Source organism: Mustela putorius, unplaced genomic scaffold, assembly GCF_011764305.1.
Source record: "Mustela putorius furo isolate JIRA1106 unplaced genomic scaffold, ASM1176430v1.1 tig00537227_pilon_pilon_pilon, whole genome shotgun sequence".
In the NCBI taxonomy this organism is placed as follows: domain Eukaryota; kingdom Metazoa; phylum Chordata; class Mammalia; order Carnivora; family Mustelidae; genus Mustela; species Mustela putorius.
In genome coordinates this window covers 2,838,097-2,852,279 of record NW_025422368.1, presented here as the reverse complement: position 1 = coordinate 2,852,279, position 14,183 = coordinate 2,838,097, and the positions used below count along the sequence as shown (strand labels likewise).

Here is a 14,183-nt window from a genome sequence, read left to right as displayed (position 1 = left end):
ACAGGCAGTGAGCGCTGAGCTGGTGGAAACCGGTGGCCACTGCCTACCTCAGGCAACGAGAGGCTTACCTTTCCACCCAGGTCTCGGTTCAGGGGAGCCGGAGGGAAGGCACCCAACTAGCTTTTGAGAGAGTTAGGACTGGGACAGCGGAGCGGGTGAGGTATAGGCAGCAGTCACATGACCATGAGCTCACTCTCCTGACCCTTGCCCCGAAGAGAACTTAGAGATTTGGGACAGGGACAACTGGTTGAGATAAGTCCCTGAATAATCATTAGCTGACCTGAAGAAGGGGGGAATGCAAAGAAAAGCAAAAAATATTAACATCGGGGTTGAGAGAGCAGCCAGGAAGAATTACTGTGAAGAGCTGGAGATGGGACTTAGTGGAGAATGTTGGGGGTGAGGTGCAGGGAGTTATTGCCCCTGACCCTGGAGACAGAAGCGGGAGGGAGCCCGAGAGAGGTGGAGGTGAAACAGTTTATCTATTTGTACCCCTACCCCCAAAGACCCATCCTGATTGATTGATTGATTGATTTTAAGATTTTATTTGTTTGACAGAAAGAGATGCAGCCAGAAAGGAAACAAGCTGGGGGAGTGGAAGAGGGAGAAGCAGGCTTCCTGCAGAGCAGGGAGCCTAATGCAGGGCTCGATCCCAGAACCCTGGGATTATGACTTCGATCCCAGGACCCTGGGATCATGACCTGAGCCGAAGGCAGACACTTAACCACTGAGACACCCAGGCCCCCTGAACCATCCTGATTTCTAAAGCCCTCTTCTAGAGCAGGAAGGAAAGGGGGGGGGGTTATGTTGAGGACGCGTTTTGTTAAACAAGTGTAATCTGCGTGCCTCGCAGGCTGAGAGCACTCAATATACAGAACGTGGTGGTCTCAAGTGAGCACCAACTGTGTTCGTGACATGGTACTGGGGACCGAGAAAGCCTTCCTGTCTGCTGGGAGGGCACAGATGCACGTACAACAGTCACAGCCCGAGGCAGGCTGGATGCTGACCCCATGTGCTACAGAATTAGAGAGAAGACGGATGGTGGATGGCAGCGGAAGACTGCGGAAGATCTGCAGTGCGACTGGAGCCGAATCTTGAAAGAAGGCAAGAGAAATGGGATTAGCAAAAGGGAGAAAGAGAGCATGGGGGGTAGGGTGATGCCAGGAGCCGACATGGGGAAGAAGTATGGCTTGATGTAAGGTCAATGAAGGTGCCTGGCTGGCTGGAGGGAGGTCTGCAAGGTGAGCAGAGTTGCATGAGGTTATGGGGAGAGCCCTGAGTGCCAGAAAGGCCCAGGGATTTAAATTTATCCTGCAGAAAATAGGAACTCATTGAAGCATCTGGGTGGCAGTGGGTTAAGCACCTGCCTTCAGATCAGGTCATGATCTCGGGGTCCTGGGGCTCCATCTCAGTGGGGAATCTGCTTTCTCCTCTCATGCTCACTCTCTCTCCCTCTCTCTCTCAAATAAATAAAATATTTAAAAAAAAAAAAAAGAAAGAAAGAAAGAAAAAGAAAAGAAGAGAAAAAGAAAACAGGAACTCACTGACTCAGTGGCAAGGAACAGTGATGAGCTGATGCCCAGACTAGTACACAGCACAGGAGGCAGAAGTCACAAGGTGTGGCTGTAAACCAGGTGAAAACTGATGCACACTGGAAGAAGGGTGGTGTGGGTAGGAAAGGAGAGAGGAAGGAGGAGGTCTGCCCAAAGCTCTGAAGAGCTATAGGAACAAAAAGCAGATTTGAGAGTCAGGTTACAGGCTGAAGCCTGGTGATGGGCTCCATTCCTCATGGGAGAAAACGTTCGGAGGGACAGCCAGGGGGAGGGGAAAACACCAAGGCCTAGGAACCCCCCGCAAACAGGTGGGTGAGAGGATCAAGGGAATAGGAAGAGGAACCGTCCTCAAAGTGGGTTGCTCTGGTTTAATCCACCATCAGCAGCCACTGGACCCCACACTAGTAGAAAACACAGGTTCAAGGAACCCCAGAGGTCCAACCCTTAAACATTTCCTCAGTAGACAGGGTTTGGGGGAGAGAGGGGAGCTAGCCCAGGCCTTGAAAACGGAAGGGCCAGTCCTTTATCAGTGTTGCTTTAGCTCCCCTGACAGGTGGCAGCTGTGGGGTGATGGGGTGGAGAGGCTTGAGGGGAAGAAGCAAAGGAAGATAGGTACCAATGAGGCACTTAACCACGTGCCACACTCTGTCCTTAATGTGTATTATTATCATCTTTACAACTGTTGAGGGTAGGTATATGGCCCACATGTTTTGTTTAAAGATTTATTTATTTGACAGACAAAGACCACAAGTAGGCAGAGAGGCAGGCAGAGAGAGAGGAAGCAGGCTCCCCGCTGAGCAGACAGCCCAATGTGGGGCTTGATCCCAGGACTCTGGGATCGTGACCTGAGCCGAAGGCAGAGGCTTTAACCTACTGAGCCACCAGGTGCCCTATGGCCCACATTTTAACTGAGATTTCAGAGACGCTATGGATGTAGCTGGGTCAGATCACGCAGCCAGCACATGGCCAAGCGGGGTGTGAAGCCAGGCATGGTGCACTCTGAAGCCCCCTGCTCCTAACCATCACACTCGACTGCCTCTCACGAGGCTCCGTCAGGCCCTGAGTGTGCTGTGCTGCTGAGACCACTGCGCCAGGAGTGAGGACACCTCAGGGCCTCCGTTTCTGTAAAATAAGGGGTTTCCAAGAGACAACCTCCAAGGTGCTTGCTGGTGTTCATAGGAGCTCAGGCCAGAAGACATAACAAGCAGGCCAAGGGAGACTTTTCTTTCCAAGCTGGGGCAGCAAACAGGTTGCAGGGGGTTTGTAAGGCAAGAACAACTGCTTAACAAAGAGAATCTCCTAGCAGGAGGGACACTTTCCCCAAAGCTCTAAAGAAAGGGCCTGTAGGGGAGACTCCATCCTCCCTTCCCAGGACCTTCTTTATCCTTCCCACCTGAGTCATAGCTCAGAAACGAAATCTGGAGCCGAGGCCTCTGAATACTCCCAGTTTTTTCCAGGGATAAACAGAGAAGTAAGACATCACATACAGAATTATTGTTCCACATACAGAATCCTGCCCTGGGCCCCTGAGAAAGGGAAGGGACCCCGCCTGCAGAGTTTTTCTTTTTCCTTTGTTTTTTAATTAATTTGAGAGAGATAGTGAGCTCGCAGATGCATGCAGGAGTGGGGGGTGGGCAGAGGGAGAAGGAGAGAATTTCAAGCAGACTCCCTGCTGAGAACAGAGCCTGACTCAGGACTTGACTCAGGGCTCAATCCCACAACCCACGAAATCATGACCTGAGCCAAACACAAGAGCTAATGGTCAATAAACTGAGCCACCCATGCCAGGAGTTTTCCTTTTTCTTTTCTTTTTATATTTTAGAAGGTTTTATTTTATTTATTTGACATAGAGAGCAAGCGAGCACAAGCAGAGGGAAGCGGCAGGCAGAGAGAGAGAGGGAGAAGCAGACTCCCTGTTGAGCAGGGAGCCCAACATGGGGCTCGATCCCAGGACCCTGGGAGCATGGCCTGAGCCAAAGGCAGATGCTTAACCGACTGAGCTACCCAGATGTCCCAGAGATTTTCTTTTTAAAAAGAAGAAGGAGGGGCGCCTGTGTGGCTCAGTGGGTTAAAGCCTCTGCCTTCAGCTCAGGTTGTGATCCCAGGGTCCTGGAATCACGCCCCACATCAGGCAGTCTGCTCAGCGGGGAGCCTGCTTCCCTTCCCCTCTCTCTGCCTGCCTCTCTGCCTACTCGTGATCTCTGTCTGTCAAATAAATAAATTAAATCTTTTTTAAAATAAATAAATAAATAATAAAAAGAAGGAGGACATTAACCTGCAGGATAGAATGATAAAGCAAAGAAACATGAATGGAGTTAGGAACAGGGCTTCAGGGCTGAGAAGATGTTGGTAGGACCAAGTAGGGTTTGTTTAAAAATTTGTTTCTTCCAGCTTCATGGGATCTCTAGTCCATCAACTCCTCTAGCCATCAACTCCCTCATATCTTTCTTTTCTTCACTTATGCAACCTTGATTGTATGTTCTGTTGTTTCAGCCATTCTGTGCAAAATCCTCAGCTCCTACGCCCTTTGGTCCTTCCACCAAATCCACCTGGGGAAACTCCAATCCAACTGGCCAATCCTTCTCTTACCAAATCTACCGGGACCGTTGGATTCTACTAGTAAAAGCCACCCAGCCATTCAAATTGATATAGCTATAAATTCGTGGTCCCTGTGCTCATTCCAATTAAACATAACAGATTAAACACCTATGTGTACCACCATTCATTCCTGAAACCCCACTAAAACTGTATCAGTGGCATTTTAAATTCAGAAGAATAAAGTAAATGAGGAGAGATAAGAAATGTCAATAATCGCAGAAGACAGAAGGCAGATGAGAAGTGGTAACTGGTTTATTAGCACAAGGCAGAAAGCCGAAACCAGTATGTCTGCGGATGGCTATGCCAATGGGAAACAAGCTGGTTCTTGGGGCTCAGAAAGGCTCAGAAACTGGAAACACTAGCCATCTTGGAAGGCAGGAGGGAGTTGCAGAAGTGTGTATAAGGTGCAGTTAGAACTCCTTCTCCTCCTACTTATACAGTCAGGCAACTCCCTTCCTTTCTCCCCACTTCCAAAAAAGCAAGAGATTTGTTTTCTAGAGCAACTGGAACAGGTAGGGTGGGACTTAGGGGGGCCAGGACTTAGAGACTTGAGGCACACCAGGTGAGCAGGAGGCACTGCAGGAGGATTAGAAGGAAGTTACCATCAAATCAACTCCTTTCTCCTAACCAGCATTCAGAACCAGTGGCCAGGGGTAAGTGTTCCAGAGTAGAGGATTCCTCTCTGGAGAAACTGACCTCGACAGCCCCAGAAAAAAGACCTCCTGGTCCTCTTATTTCAGTCCTCACCTGATCTCCTGGTCAGTGGTACCCACAATTCAATATGGCCCATCCATGCACTTGGGCCTTCCAATATGCCAGCATGCCTCCCTCTTCACTGTGAGCAACCAACCAGCCACAGGTTACCAGACACTAGAGGAAAGCCCCTAACCTAAACCACACAGATAAAAACAGGCAAACTGAAAGAAAGCATTTGATGGAAGAAAAGAAAGTCAGGGAGCAGAAGAAGCCTCAAAATTTCCAGAAGATATTGTATTCATTAAAAAATAGGTCACCCTCAAAAAGGAATACTCAGAGAACATGAAGAAACTCTAGGATTTTAAAAATACGACAACGGAAATGAAAAATTAGAAATAAAACGATGCCAAGAAAATCACACAGAAAGATAAAAATATAAAGAGATGGACAAAGGAAAGAACCTTAGAGCAATCCAAAAGGACCAACAGTCAAGTAATACAAGTTTCAGAAATGGAAGTAAAGGAGGAGGAAAGAAATCAAAGAAAGCTTTCTAGAACAGAAGGACAGATTAAAAGGATCCACTGAAGGACCAATACAAAGACAGATTATAATATTGTCTTAAAACAGCGGAGGATCCAAAGACTTCCAGAGATAAAACAAAACAAACCAACCAAAACTGGGTCATAGACAAAAGACAGAGAATCGGATCAAATCAAACACCTCCAACACAGGAGAGAGGTGAGGGGAACCCAAAGGGCCAAAATGAAGGTAATAACCATATTCAAAGGATAACAGCACTCAACTTTTGGTTATCTGCCCTCTGGACTGCCCCCCCCCCACAGCTCCTCCTTCTCCTCCTCCCTTCCTTCTTTCAATATTTGTTCAGTATCTAGTATGTGCCAAGCACTTTGGCGGCCATTAGAGATACAATAGAGAGCAAAAGACATAGCCCTTGGGGCACCTGGCTGGCTCAGTCATCGAGTTCAAGCCCCACGTTGGGCAGAGTGCTTACTTAATAAAATAAAAATTAAACAAAAAAAAAGGGGGGGGGGAGAAAAGGCCATAGCCCTGCCCTCATGAAGCTCGCAGCTAAGCCAGATCACCGGTGAGCCAACTCTCACACAGAGGTTGTTTCATTTGGTTTGCATAGTATGTTGTTGTTTTTAAGTAATCTCTACTCCCAGTGGGGCTCAAACTCATGATCAAGAGTCATGTGCTCTACCAACTGAGCCAGCCAGGCACCCCTGTTTTAAAACTTTTTATTTTTATAGACTTTATTTATTTATTTGACAGAGAGAGAGATCACAAGTAGGCAGAGAGGCAGGCAGAGAGAGAGAGGAGGAAGCAGGCTCCCTGCTGAGCAGAGAGCCCGATGCGGAACTCGATCCCAGGACTCTGAGATCATGACCTGAGCCGAAGACAGAGGCTTTAACCCCCTGAGCCACCCAGGCACCCCCTGTTTTAAAACTTTTAAAAACTATTGTCAATATTGAAACTTCCAGCTTCTGGTGAAAAAAAAAAAAGAAGGCCTACCAACAGTAGACCTGAATTAGTAAATAGCAACAATCACCTGTAGTTGGAATTGCCACTATTACCATTGCAGTTTGCATTCGTTATGCTTTCTTTCCCATTTTTTAATTCTTGAATAAGCAATATATTCAGGTAGTGCAAAAATCATATATATAAAAAATATATGTAATATATATAAATATATAAAAATATTAATGGTGAAAAGTCTAATTCCCACTCCATTCCATGTGTCCCATTCCTACCTCCACCCCCACCGGTAACCATATTTTAATAGTTTCTTGGGTAACCTTTCAGAGATTTTAATGCAAATACTAACAAATGTGGGTATGTATTTTTATTTTCTCTTTTGACACAAATGATAGCCTATAATCACTGATTTGTACCTTGCTTTTTTTCAGCTAACAATATATAGGTGATCCTGTATTTGTACATATAGAATTTCTATATTCTTTCTTTCTTTCCTTCTTTCTTTCTCTTTCTTTCTTTCTTTCTTTCTTTTCTTTTCTTTTTTAAGATTTTATTTATTTATTTGACAGATAGAGATCACAAGTAGGCAGAGAGAGGAGGAAGCAGACTCCCTGCCAAGCAGAGAGCCCGATGTGGGGCTCTATCCCAGGACCCTGGGATCATGACCCGAGCCGAAGGCAGAGACCTTAACCCACTGAACCACTCAGGCGCCCCTCTATAGTCTTTCTTTTTAAAAGATTTTATTTATTTATTTGACAGACGGAGATCACAAGTAGGCAGAGAAGCAGGCAGAGAGAGAGGAGGAAGCAGGCTCCCTGCTGAGCAGAAAGCCCAATGTGGGGCTTGATCCCAGAACCCTGGGATTACAACCTGAGCCGAAGGTAGAGGCTTTAACCCACTGAGCCACCCTGGTGCCCCTATATTCTTTTTTTAATCAAACAGCTTCATTGAGATGTAATTTAAATACCATAAAACATAACCCTTTAAGCTGTACATTTTCAGTGGTTTTTGGTATAGTAACAGAATTATGCCACCATCATCAGTAATTCCAGGATGTTTTCATCACCTCAAAAAGAAACTCATTAGTGCTCACTTCTTGTTTTTTTTTTTTTTTTTTTTTTTTTTTTTTAGTGCTCACTTCTTATTCTCCATTTCCAATCCACCCACCCACCCACCCCTGCTTCCAGCCACCACTACCCTATTTTCTGCCTCTACAGATTTGCCTATTCTGGATATTTCATATAAACAGAAACATACAATATATGATCTTCTTTTGAAGATATGGCTTCTTCTACTGAACATAGTGTTTTCAAGGTTTATCCATGTTTTTAGCATGTATCAGCACTTCATTCCCTTTTAGAGCCAAATAACATCCCATAATATGGATAGACCACATTTTATTTAACCGTTCACCAACCGATGGACATTCAGGTTATGTCTACTTTTCGGCTATTGTGAACAGCAGGTGCTGTTACAAACATGAATGTAAAAGTTTCTGTGTGGGTCCGTATTTTCAATTCCCCTGGGTACATACCCGATAGTGGAACTGCTGCTGGGTCTTACGGTAACTCTATGTCTTGCTTTTTGAGGAACAGCCAAACTGTCCCCCAAAGAGCCGGTACCATTTTTTATTCTTTATACCATTCTTTATTCCCATCAGTAAGGTGTGAGGGTTCTAATTTCTTCACGTCTTTGGCAGACTTATTGTTACCCTTTTTGTTATAGCTACCTGCATCGGTAATTTTGATGAGGACTGCCGGCATCCACAGAGGGTTGTACCAGTGTATGAAAAAGCGCTTGCCTTCTTAGCCTCAGTAGCAGAGTATGCTGTCAAACTTCTGAATCTTTGTGGTTTGATGAGTAAGAAATGGTATCTTAGTATGGTTTTATTTTAGGTGAACACCTGCATCAGACAGTTTTGCTGTGGGAACTAATGGCTTCAAAATCCCACGGGCTTGCCACAAGAGAAGTTTGTCTCTCTTTCCTGGTTTACTTTGGTGGTATGGCTGGCTACAGCTCTGATTCGTATACCTTTAGTCCAAGACCTAAGCTGAAGGAACAGCCCCTATCTGGGACACAATGTTCTCTTGGAAGAAGAAAAGGAGCAAAAGGCAGAGAAAACCATGCAAGGACTCTTAAAACCTCGGCATAGGGCACATCTGCTCATACACTGGAGACCCTGGCAAACCCCAGGGCAGCAAGGTGAGGATGTCTGGTCCTCCTGCAGGCGGGCACTGCCAAAGTCATGGCAATGGGTGAAGATGTAAACTCTCATCGCAAGGGCACTGGACAGAAACCCTTAAACCCTTGCATTCTGGGGACACCAGGAGGGCTCATTCGGCTAAGCATCTGCCTCTGGCTCAGGTTGATCCTGGGATAGAGCCCCACATTGGGCTCCCTGCTCGGCTGGAAGGCTGCTTCTCCATCTCCCTCTGCCTGCCACTCCCCCCATTCTTGCTCTCCGTTTCTATCAAATAAATAAATTTTGAAAATCTTTTTTAAAAATTCTTTTTGCATTCTGTTTTACCTCAGCCCACACCAGCCAACCTCACTCATCCGCATTACCTGCCTGGCCCTGGAGATACCCAAGTTGGAACCACTGATAGAACCATTGGTCTAACCACTCCCCTTTTCCCTCAGGAATTTCCTCCTAATTATCCCTTCATTTTCTCAACTCTCCTTCCTACTACCTCTCCCTACTACCTCTTTCTCACAGCATTTTAAGTTGTTTAAGCCTCTCACATGCTCCCACTCTAGCCACCTCCTTATCACAAGCAATCTTCTTAAAAGAGTCATCTGCACTCCATCTTCGATCTCCCTCCTCTCACACTTTCCCCAGCCCACCACCAAGTCACCAAGAATTTCCATATCCAATGGACACACATGAGCGTTATCCTAGAAACATTTTATTTCCCTGGCTTCCATAGGATTACCACCAGCCATTTCTTAGATCCGTTTGCACTTTCACCTTCCTCTGCTCGAACTGAAATGCTAGAGTCCCTCAGGGCTCTGTCCCAGTGCCTCTTTTACCTGTTGAATTCTGCACTACTCCCTGGACAACTGCTTCTGTTCCTAGGGCTACCTGCTGACAGCTCCTCCATTCCAGACCTCTCTCCTGAGTCCAGGTCCATAAAGCCACCTGCCTAATTAAGAAGACTCCTGGGCACTTCATACGCAGTAGGTCCAAAATTAAACTCAATATCGGCCCTCTCAAATCTTCTCTCCTTCTTAGGTTCCTTGTTGGTTAATGGCCCCCATCTTCTACTGGTTACTCAAACTTTAGATTCTAACTGATTCCCTGCCTCCTCATCCTTGACTGTTTTTTTTTCCCCCTTTTCATTTCGTCTTCAAATATTGTTACATCTTTCTCTCTGTCTCATCCAAAAACATCAGCACAACAGCAAAACCTGAATAAAGCTTCATTCCCCCACCCCACTATGGGCTCTGTTATAAAATTCTTTTCCTTAAAAACACTTTATTTTTTTTTTGTAAAGATTTTATTTATTTATTTGACAGAGAGAGAGAGAGATCATAAGTAGGCAGAGAGGCAGGCAGAGAGAGGGAAGCAGGCTCACCACCTAGCAGAGAGCCCGATGCGGGGCTCGATCCCAGGACCCTGAGACCATGACCTGAGCCGAAAGGCAGAGGCTTAACCCACTGAGCCACCCAGGTGCCCCCCTTAAAAACACTTTAAAGGGAGAAAGGTAACTCTACAGTGGAGAAACCCAGGGGACACCTCCTTACCCAAGTGATCAAGACAACATCATTGATAATGGGACAGACTGACATATGGCCCTAATGTGAGGCATTGAGAAGCATTCAACCTCACTCCTGTCACATTTCTGCCAAAAATACGTAACCCATATTTAATTTTTTTTTTAAAGATTTTATTTATTTATTTGACAGAGAGAAATCACAAGTAGACGGAGAGGCAGGCAGAGAGAGAGAGGAAGGGAAGCAGGCTCCCTGCTGAGCAGAGAGCCCGATGCGGGACTCGATCCCAGGATCCTGAGATCATGACCTGAGCCGAAGGCAGCGGCTTAACCCACTGAGCCACCCAGGCGCCCGTAACCCATATTTAATTGTGAGGAAACAGATATATCTAAATTGAGAGTCATTCTACAAAAGAACTAACCGGTTACTTTTCAAAAATGTCAATGTCATGAAACTCCAAGAAAGACTGAAGAACTGTTGGGGCACCAGGGTGGCTCAGTGGGTTGAGCCTCTCTGCCTTCGGCTCAGGTCATGATCCCGGGTCCTGGGATCGAGCCCCGGGATCTCTGCTCAGTGGGGAGCCTTCTTCCTCCTCTCTCTCTGCCTGCCTCTCTGCCTACTTGTGATGTGGATGAAGAAGGAAAAACCGGCTATAAAGAACATTACTGGAACACTTGGTGGAAGCTGACTATGGATGGTATCATAAATATTAGCGCTCAATCAGTGTTAAATTTCCTTAATTTGATCACTGCATTGTAGTTATATAAGGGAATATTCTTATTCTGAGAAAACATACTGAAACATTCAGCAGAAAAGGAGTATGGTATCTGCAAGTTTCTCTCAATTCAGAAAAAGACAAACACTGTATGTATCTACAGGCATTTTTAGAAGAATAGCTTTATTGAGATACAATTCACGTACCATAAAGTTCACCCTTTTAAACTGTACAGTTCAGTGGGGTTTTTTTTTTTTGAATACTCACAAAGTTGTGCATCATTCACACTATTTAATTCCAGAACATTTTCATCACCCCAAAGAAAAGCCCCATACCTATTAGCAGTCACTCCCCATGCATTTTTTAAAAGACTGAAAAAGATGGGGAAAGCTTTCAAAATAGTAATTAGGGTTATTCCTGGCTATTGGAATTATGAATTATTTTCATTTTCTTATTTATACACATATACTTTTATAATTTTATATAACTTCATATTACTCACATCATTAAAATAAAGGTTATTTTTATTTTTTTTAAGATTTTATTTATTTATTTGACAGACACAGATCACAAGTAGGCAGAGAGGCAGGCAGAGAGAGAGAAGGAAGCAGGCCCCCTGCTGAGCAGAGAGCCCAATGTGGGGCTCCATCCCAGGACCCCGGGATCATGACCTGAGCTGAAGGCAGAGGCTTTAACCCACTGAGCCACCCAGGCGCCCCAAAATAAAGGTTATTTTTAATCAACAAGAAAAATTAAGGAGGTTAAGGGGCAATAAGAACTCCAAAACATACAAATCACCAGGCTCAAGAATGGCCCTAGGACATCATGTGGTTTCCAACTCTTCAATCCACTATCATCAAAAAGGTCTCACTGGTGACAAATGTAGCCATATACTCCTCATTTCTATGATGCAGCCCCAATGGCTCTCGGAGAGAGGTACGGGGTCAGCCAGTTCAGAAAACACTGACTCATTATGTATCCCTGGCACTGGCACTACCCAGGGGGAATGGGGGAGGCGGGGCTGTGTCTACCCTGTATGCTTCAGCTAACAGGCCAGTAGGGAGGTGGGCAGACACACTTGCCACAAAGGAGCGGAATGCTCAAAAGGAAAGTCAAGGCTGGTTAATTCTGCTCTGTTGGCTCATGGCAGCCTTCAAAGAGAAAATATTCAGGACTTAAAGCAATAGAGAGCTGGTGCAGGAAAAGACTCATTGGTAATCATTACAATACTATTTGAATAACTGATAGGATGGGCCTGAGGGGAGAGGTGTGCCAAAGAAGTTAGGGAAGGTAACACAGGAGGAGGCCTGCGCAGGCAAAAAAAGATCAGGGCAGTTGCTCCTTAAAGTACTTTTGGCCAGGCTTACTGTTAGAAAATGATACCGACCTTGGTACAATCTACATGGTCACAAATCCTACAGACTCTATACCCACATCCATAAAGGCACCAACTCTCCTTATGTGTATAATGTTTTCTCCCCTTCTGATTGTAAATTCCTGGGGGTTAAAATCTTATCTTTTTTTTCTTTTTTAAGATTTTATTTATTTATTTGACAGATGGAGTTCACAAGTAGGTAGAGAAGCAGGCAGAGAGGAGGAAGCAGGTTCCCCGAGCAGAGAGCCCGATGCGATGCGGGGCTGGATTCCAGGTCCCTGGGATCATGACCTGAGCTGAAGGCAGAGGCTTTAACCCACTGAGCCACCCAGGCGCTCCTAAAATCTTATCTTTAAAGAAAGCACTAAATACAAAAGAGGCACTCCAAAAAATGTTAGTTTTCAATTTACCCCTCTCCCCTCACCCTTCCCCCAAGGTTTTGCACAAAGGTACTCAATGAACATCTGAGTGAATTGACCCACTATTTCCAGGTACTGAAAAATAATGCTGCATTCCACTTATATTTGATTTACATAGACCAAAAATCTGAATTAATGATATGGAAGATTTGCAAAGGGTTTTTTCTCTCTCAAAACCTTCTCATCTGTAACCTCATCTGATCCTCACATTGTGCTGCAAATTAGCCTGAGAGATATTTATTCATTCACCCTGGTTTTCAAGATGAGGACTCTCAGTCTAGAGTTAACTTGTCCAAGATTACACAGGTGACACGAGAACAAGACTAGATCTCTGATTTTCTGAATTCTAGGCTAGTACCTCTCCCACTATGTTACTGGTTACTTTTAAGTCTGGCAGTTCTCACTACCTCTCACCATACACAAAAATAAACTGCAGCTAAGATAAAAAACTGAAAATATAAAACTATAAGAATGTCAAAAGAAACTACAGGGAAATATTTTTATAATCTTGAGGTAGCATCACAAAAACCCAAAAGCCACAGGCAGACTTGACTACATAAAACCTTCAAAATTCTGTGTAAAGAAAGACACCATTAAAGTGGTAAAAGATAATTCATGGCTTTACCCCACCCCTTATTTTACCCACTCTGTGTTTTCCAAAGTTATTTTTGTTCTCCTTGCGATTATTCTTTTCCATGAAAATTTTATTTTATTCTAATTTTTTAAGATTTATTTGTTTGAGAGAGAGAGAGTGCGAGCACATGTGAGGAGGAAGGGCAGAGAGAGAGGGAGAAGTAGACTTCCCACTGAGCAGGGAACTCGACCAACCACCAGATTTGATCCCAGGACCCTGGGATTATGACCTAAACTGAGGGCAGATGCTTAACCCACTTAGCCACACAAGCACTCTTTTCCGTGAAAATCTAAAAATCAGATTAAGTTCCATGCAAAGTTCTACTTTATCTTAAGATTTTATGTATTTGTTTATTTGACAGAGAGACACACAGGAGAAAGGGAACACAAGCAGGGAGAGTGGGAGAGGGAGAAGCAGGCTTCCCACCGAGGAGGGAGCCCGATGTGGGGATCGATCCCAGGACCCTGGGATCATGACCTGAGCCAAAGGCAGATACTTAACGACTGAGCCACCCAGATGCTCCCAAAGTCCTATCTTAATTAGAATTTACTTTATTTTTTTTTAAGATTTTATTTACCTATTTGACAGAGAGAGAGATCACAAGTAGGCAGAGCAGAAGGCAGAGAGTGGGGAAGTAGGCTCCCCACTGAGCAGAGAGCCCAATGTGGGGTTTGATCCCAGGACCCTGAGATCATGACCTAAGCTGATGGCAGAGGCTTAACCCACTGAGCCACCCAGTTGCCCCAGAACTTACTTTAATCGACAGCAAAAACTCATGCCTCTTACAAAATTAAATCTTTCTATTCGTATACGCTAAAAACTCTCCATTTAAGCAAAATCTTTTTGTCTTTCACCAAAATAGTCTGATTTTCTTAATATATGGCTTGAAGTTTCCTGTCAAATTTATTTCTAGAAGTGTAATATTCTTATTGTGAGAGTATTTACTTCATGGCATTTTTATGGTTGGTGGTTCTTATATTTTATG

The 14,183-nt window shown here is 44.7% G+C and overlaps 1 protein-coding gene across 8 annotated transcripts in view; it reads right to left on the bottom strand.

Annotated features, from left to right (window-relative positions):
• CSAD (cysteine sulfinic acid decarboxylase) overlaps positions 1 to 14,183 on the bottom strand; it is a 28,385-nt gene that overhangs the window by 10,590 nt on the left and 3,612 nt on the right. The window contains exon 1 of one of the 8 annotated variants that reach the window (XM_004774644.3): positions 69 to 526. The exons of 6 other annotated variants lie outside the window; for them this stretch is intronic. The gene's annotated coding sequence lies outside the window, so the exon portion shown is untranslated. Of the gene's footprint in view, positions 1 to 68; positions 527 to 14,183 lie in introns of those variants that run through there. One more of the 8 variants, XM_004774641.3, reaches the window with a different exon arrangement.